Below are 6,923 nucleotides of genomic sequence, written 5' to 3' on the forward strand. Positions count from 1 at the left end.
ACAACTCAAGGTATAGCATGCGGGCCCATCACAAAAACCACCTATTAGCGTTGATTTCATCTTTTCTGGTGTGGCATGTTTCCACAACTCCTGTTTTCCATATCCCAACAAAGTCAATGAATTGTTTGCCTTGCATGCAGAGACGGAGTTGTAAAAGCACAGGGAAGGTGGAGATAAGGTCTGTGAGTGGGAGAAGACATGTTGTGCCAGGGTTGAAATTTGCAGTAGAAAATTGTTTTTCTCTCCAACTTTGTGTCAATCACTACTCTATTTCTATTTAAATTCCAATTTACCATGATAAGCAGCTTGAACTCTTGGGACAACTTCACCTCGACTCTGCACTCAGCCCCTGAGACACTTTGAAGTCTACAATACAACATTTTTCACATAGTTATTCAGTTCCCTTTTTGCTTTTGAACTCTTCAGAGGTGTAGTATATCTTGTCTCCCTAACTAAAGTCTTAATTCTTAAAGAACTCAATTTATGCCCAACATTTAGTTTTTTTATTGTCACAGAGCCTCGTATATATGAAGCTTTCAAAAAACACAAAGTAGATTGAAACTGACACTGAATTCATGTGGGAGAGAAAGGAGAAAGGGCAGTAACCACCTGGAAGGACAGAGTACAGCAAGAGATAATATGTTGGTTAGAGGTGTGAGATAGTATCAGTTCTTAACATAGAAAGGAAACTATTCTGACATAAAAGGAATGCTATCCCCCTCTCTTAATAATAATCACTTTGCATTCTAAATATGTTTAAAAATTGGAGAGGAATACTGGTATTCTAATTATCAAGTAAGTTGCCTTCTCAACTGACTAAAAAGTCTGTTTTTCAGGGACCACCTTTGGCTTATATGCAATATTGATAAAATACAGAACTTGTCCTTCACAGTTAATTATATTCAGTTGCACTAAACAGTGCAAGACTTAGGGTTAAGTCTTTCACCTCCTTTTAGTTCTTCCTTTTAGTTATAGGTTCACATGTGTGGCCATCGTGATGTTGGAGCAACGTAAAATATAATTCCTTAGACAGAGGAATGAAGATGGTACAAGCCCAAGTATTGCTACTGGGGAGATTGTGCACTTGTCATGATGGAGGAAGATATATGTGGGGGTGGTGGGGAGAAGAGATTTTGCTGCTAGCTGACAAGTACCAGTAGGCCTCTAATCACAAAGATCTCCTAGCTGTCCTGCCAGCAGTGCCTGCCAGTCTACCATCAACATCACTATTTAATATGGAAACCCCCATTAGGATCACTGGAAGAATGAGACCTACAACTCATAGCTTTCAACAGGGAGTGCAGGAAAGGAAGTGGTTCAAAAATGGATCTGAGACTACTCTTAGGAACAGCAGGAAGCATGACTCTGGAGGTTAGCAAAGATAAGAGGGAAAAGACACAGGAGTGATTACTTCACAGTCTTGCCAACGGCTCCATTCCCACTCCTTTTAGAGCATACCTTTCCCCTTCTGAGATTCCCCTAAGCACCAGGTGAATAGCAGGAAAACTCCTTCTAAGCCATGGTGGCAGCAACGTCTGTTGGCTCTGTGTCACATTCCTTTCCAGACTTCACAGGTCTCAGGTTACAAAGGTCTCATTGCACAGTTCTTAGGAGAATGAGCATGGAAGGTGGGCTGGGATAAAGGAAAGCCCTGTATGTGTCAGAGATTCAGGTGTGGCTAGATGCCAAGGCACCCCAGGTGGTGGCAGCAAGAAAAAGAATCAAATATCTTGATCTCTAGCAAGGTAGCTTTCTTTACTTTAATTTTTTTCTCCCAAGGCTGTTAAATAAGACTTATCAGGATGCTTCTTCTTGGGTAATTTGATGGAAAATATTTCAAAAGTTCACTTGGCATACCTGTGTTTTGGTTTACTGGGAGAGATTTGAGAATTCAAAACCCACAATGAAGAATCTGAAACTAAAGCTCTTTTTATCCTTCCATTGTTCATAATCAACTTTCTCCTGTAGTTTTATGCTGTCATATGCACAAAATTGCTCAATATATTATACAACCTTTGAAATTAATATGGAAGCTGAAAGATATTACCACATCCCTGTTTAAAACCTTTCTTTCAGATTTGGGGATTTTAGACAGATATCAATATATTTGCAATGAATTGAATTGGAAAAAGCTCTGAGTGTCTGTATCCAGGGAGTGCTTGGGCTCAAATTTACAGATTAATTAGAGATGCAAGACATATATAGCTCTACATAAAACAAACAAGTCTAAAGAAACTCCTAAGTTATCAAGATAATTCCAAATAAATATTAATTCATGGGATAAGTTAGGAAAGGCTCACAAAGGATAGGTTAGTTACCACAGATGGTATAATAGCCACACTTGCCAGATGAAGTGTTCACTCATATATACATTTATGGAGTGAACATATGTGTATTACAGAGTATGCACACACATACACATAAGCAAAGCGATCTACCTAACCTGGAAAAGACATGGCCACAGAAAGTTTACATATTTATTATAAAGCAAAAAGGCAGCATGCTTAGGTGGCTCAGTGTTTGAGCGCCTGCCTTTGTCTCAGGGCATGATCCCGGAGTCCCAGGATTGAGTCCCACATCGGGGTCCTTGCCTGGAGTCTGCTTCTCCCTCTGCCTATATTTCTGGCTCTCTCCCTCTCTCTGTGTCTCCAGTGAATAAATAAATAAAACCTTTAAAAAAAAATAAAGCAAGAAGGCTGTTAATGGTATACATGCCTTTTTTCCCCCCAGTAAACTACTACTAATCAGGCCTCAAGGCAGGGTAACCTGTTGATTTCCCTGGATTTATTTTCATTGTTATCTCAGTCTGGTGGATGGGGTCTTGGGTGCCTTTTCTTGACCTTGACCAAAGCCTATTTTATTTGGAGTTGTAAAGGCTAGGAGAGGTGTGGTGATTAGTGTCACCTGGAGTACTTGAATTTACCAATAACTATATTAAGAGGGTAAAATGAGATTTCCTCTCTTAAGATATTCTAAAATAAATATGAACCAATAAATTTGTTCATCATGAATTAGGGGCAGAGAGTATTGGAGAAGCCACTAGGCTGAAAATAAGAGGATTTAAGCTGTGGCCCCAAGCTAGCACTACTAGCTTAACCACCTAAGTCAAGACACAACTTCTCTGTGCTGGTTTCTTCTCCTAGAAATGAGGACACATTGGAATGTATGATCTCTTAGTTCCCCTCCACTCTAAAATTCTGTAGTATATGACTAACACAATGGTCATAGAACATTACAGTCAATAAATATAAGTGTAGACAAGTTAGGGCACTCTATGTTTTTTGGATTTTTTATAGGTTAAACCTAAACTTAGTTGTCACTGACTATGAGTGAATTATAAAAATTGGAAGCATGAAGTTTTAATTTTCAAGGACCTATGAGGTTGGATCATAATGTAATTGTAAAAACTATAGTGGCTTCTGTAGAGAGAAATTGGATACATACTGGTGTTCATGTGAAAATACATTTTGTTTTTATCTGGACCTCTGGATTTATTGATATGCTTTGGATTATTACAACTTTTATAATGTATACAGGATTGGCCTTGCTGCTAAGATATATTTATTCCTAATGTGTTGGAGACCAAAGAGTGTTAAAATTAAGTCCTGTGGTTAGAGATTAGGTCTCCTCTCCCCTTGTCTATTGCTGTCGGGGTTCCTTGCGGGTAACTAATCTACCCGTCAGAACACTAGACTGCTCCTTCCACTGAGGGAATGTGGCAATAAACTTAGCTCTCGCAGGCAAATCTCAGCGTGCCTGCTTGAACAGTCCTGTACTCTGCTCCGGGGTCGCAGTGTGCTAAGACACAGAGGGAGGCCAATGGAGATGAGTCAGGACCTGGCACCCACCCCATGCTCCTCCCTGCTGGTAAACAGAACAGCTATTTGCCCGTCACTCGAGCCTCTCAGGGCCCCAAGACTCCAGGAAGAAACAAATACTTTGGAAGCCAAAACCCCAAGGCAAGGTAAAGAAAACAGAAATGTCCGCATCCCCAGCGATGATTTCACTGGCGTGAGTTCTTTAGAGGGGGAGGAGCTGTAGACAGTTCCAGCTGAACTGTTTTACCTACTTCTCAACCATAAGGCCCTTCTCTTTCACTGTTTATAGGGGATGATGGCCTTTTGCCTTTTAAGCCCTGAAATCTCAAAAACCAGACTTTAGAATTAATCTTGGTTGCTAATCCATAATAAATTTATTTCTCCTCTTTTTATTACTTTTGTTTCTATTTTTATACTATCTTCTATTAAAATACTTCTTTCAGTTAACTTATTTTTTGTTTAGTTTATTTTTCTCTATTTTGGGGAGAAGCTATTAAAAAAATAAACATTACCAGGCAATAAATGTAAACTACTTTACAAAGAATTTTACACTGACTTCTTGAGGTAACTGTTTCTTTTGCATTTTTGCAGTGGTTGAGGAGAGAACAGTGTGGGACTAACAGTCTTGGAAATGTCCTCATCTGGCTTCATGACAATAAATGAGACTTGCTGTTGGGAGGCTACACCTCAGTTCTCTTTCTGGTGGAACTCCCTTGGCCTTTTTTCTCCTTATTTGGAACCTTGGAACTGTAAAGTATCTGGTGCATAGATTCAATGCTTATACGATTACTCCTAAGGCTGAAGATACACTCATCTTAGGGTCCTCTCCTGGTTTTTTTAGATACCAGAAATTTCTGTTCTAAGCTTAGGAATTGTTACATACCTGAACTGGAGGCATGGCTAGCTGATTCCTTCTAGCTCTGTCAGATAGCGTCCCACCTCTAATATATCAATAGCTAAACCTCCAGTTACCTTCTTCTCAGTAGCCAAGACTGAGATTGGCTGGATATTGTGATGTCACAGAGTAGAATCCTTGCTCCTCCCAAAGGCCCAGGTGAGATCCTCCACTTCAACATTTTCTGTCTTGCCCTTGACAGGAGGTTGGGTAGCTTAATTCCTTTATTTCTTAACTGATCCATAAAATCATAGAATCTTACTGTGAGCAGAGACCTTAGAGGCCCATGACTAGATTCTATTCTAACTCCTGTATTTAACAGATAAGGAAATTCAGATTCCAGATAGTTAAGTGGCAGAGCTAAATCTAGAACCTGGGTGCCCTAAGTGTTAGCCCCCTGCCTTCTGAACACACTGTACTCATGCTGAGCTCTACTCTCTAGATTTTGTCAACATCACTGTTCTCTGATAAACAAGCTCACTGGATGATTTTTACCTGAATATACCATAACAAGAGACCATTCAGATAATGTGCATCATGGTAAGAGAATGCAGTCTCAGGGAAGATCATTAGTTTTTTCTGACAATCTATTGGTACCAGAAACAGCTAACTTTGGTCCTGGCCCAAACTCAGAAACTCTGAACCGCCAGATCAATCCTAGACTAACAAGTAATGTAATTTCTAAGTAACTGATGTTTTCAATGAGATTTGATATAAGGAAGAATGCTCAACCCAGGATTAGTGTTGGCTGCAATGCCATAGAAAGTTCTAGTGTTTGTTGAGAGAATGGGAAGGAATAATCAATAAATAGATTTTCACTGAAATTCTCCATACCCTTCACTTTTTCTAGATACTGTCCCCATATGGCATTAAAAAATTATCTGCGTTTCATGAGATGACTTGTATCTGTGAAGCCAGAGACTTGTACTTGCAAAATCTCTCAAGAGGGGAACATATATTACACTTTTATAACACCAACAACTAACATTTTACATCATGTTTAAGCATTTACAAGCCATTTTCACATATATCATTTCATTTAATCTTCACAGCTCAGTAAGATAAACAGTGTATTATTTTTAGTACGATTTTATGAGTGAGAAAATTATAACTTAGAGAGGTTGTGACTTGCACAAGATCACAAAGCTAATTAAGTGGAAAGGGTAATATCAGTTAAACCAGATCTTCCAACCAAGATTTTCCCCACCATAGGGCTTCCTCAGGGTGGGAGGAATTGTCATGTGGTCCTGGAACACACTTGAAGGCAATTGCATTAAGCAACCTTTTGATTAACAAAGAAGAAATTATTCCTCTGGGTCATAAATACTGTTTTATTAACCTCCTACATGTCTCAATAAAAACTTAGAGAAATGGTTAGTGAACACTAATTTCAAACTTTAAAATAATATAATTATTGCCGTTCCACCTGACAATTCCACATCTGTGAATTCTCCTAAGGGAATTATCATGAATATAAATAATATTTAACTACAAGATATCTGTCCTTTGGAGAATTGTTTATAATAGAAAACAAATTAAAAGCTCAATATTTGAAAAGTGGTAAAATGTATTATGTTTAACTCATGAAAATAATGTTGTAGGTAAAGTTTTCTAGAACCTTAATCATTCGTGTGCTATCTTTGGAATAGCACCATCTGTACTAGTATCTACTTAATATCTTTAAATTAACTCTTACACTTTACTGAAATAAGAGAATTTATTTTTTAAAAAAGATTTTATTTTTTCATGAGAGACAGAAAGAGAGAAATAAAAGAATGTAAAGGTAATTTTTAAAATCACTACATTAGGAGAAATGTAGTACCGTGTCAGATAACCATAAAAACAGATATAACAAAGTCAGGCCCTGGGCCAGTCCCACCCATCACTATACCTGCAGCAGTCATGACCCTGCCACAACTGGAGAGTGCAGGAAGCCTACACATAGGACACTCCTGGAACACCTGGTTCTAGTGACCAGGGATACCATACTTCTGAGTCCCCACAGGACATCTCCTAATAAGTCCACTTCTTTTACGGAGATGTAGCTGAATTATCTAATATATAGAAACAGAGTTAGGCAAAATGAGAGTGAGGAATATGTTCCAAATGAAAGAACAAAACAAAACCTCAAGAAAAGAACTGAACAAAACAGAGACAAGCAATCTACCCAATAGAGCTCAAAGTAATTGTCATAAAGATGTTTACTTTAT

The 6,923-nt window shown here is 38.4% G+C and overlaps 1 protein-coding gene across 1 annotated transcript in view; it reads right to left on the reverse strand.

Moving 5' to 3' along the window:
• Positions 1-4,968, reverse strand: part of DNAJC5B (DnaJ heat shock protein family (Hsp40) member C5 beta) — a 93,391-nt gene extending 88,423 nt beyond the window's left edge. Inside the window, exon 1 of the mRNA XM_041768444.1 lies at positions 4,702-4,968. The gene's annotated coding sequence lies outside the window, so the exon portion shown is untranslated. The remainder of the gene's footprint in view (positions 1-4,701) is intronic.
• Positions 4,969-6,923: the final 1,955 nt, after the last annotated feature.

The sequence above is a fragment of the Vulpes lagopus genome, chromosome 9 (assembly GCF_018345385.1).
Source record: "Vulpes lagopus strain Blue_001 chromosome 9, ASM1834538v1, whole genome shotgun sequence".
NCBI classification, from domain to species: domain Eukaryota; kingdom Metazoa; phylum Chordata; class Mammalia; order Carnivora; family Canidae; genus Vulpes; species Vulpes lagopus.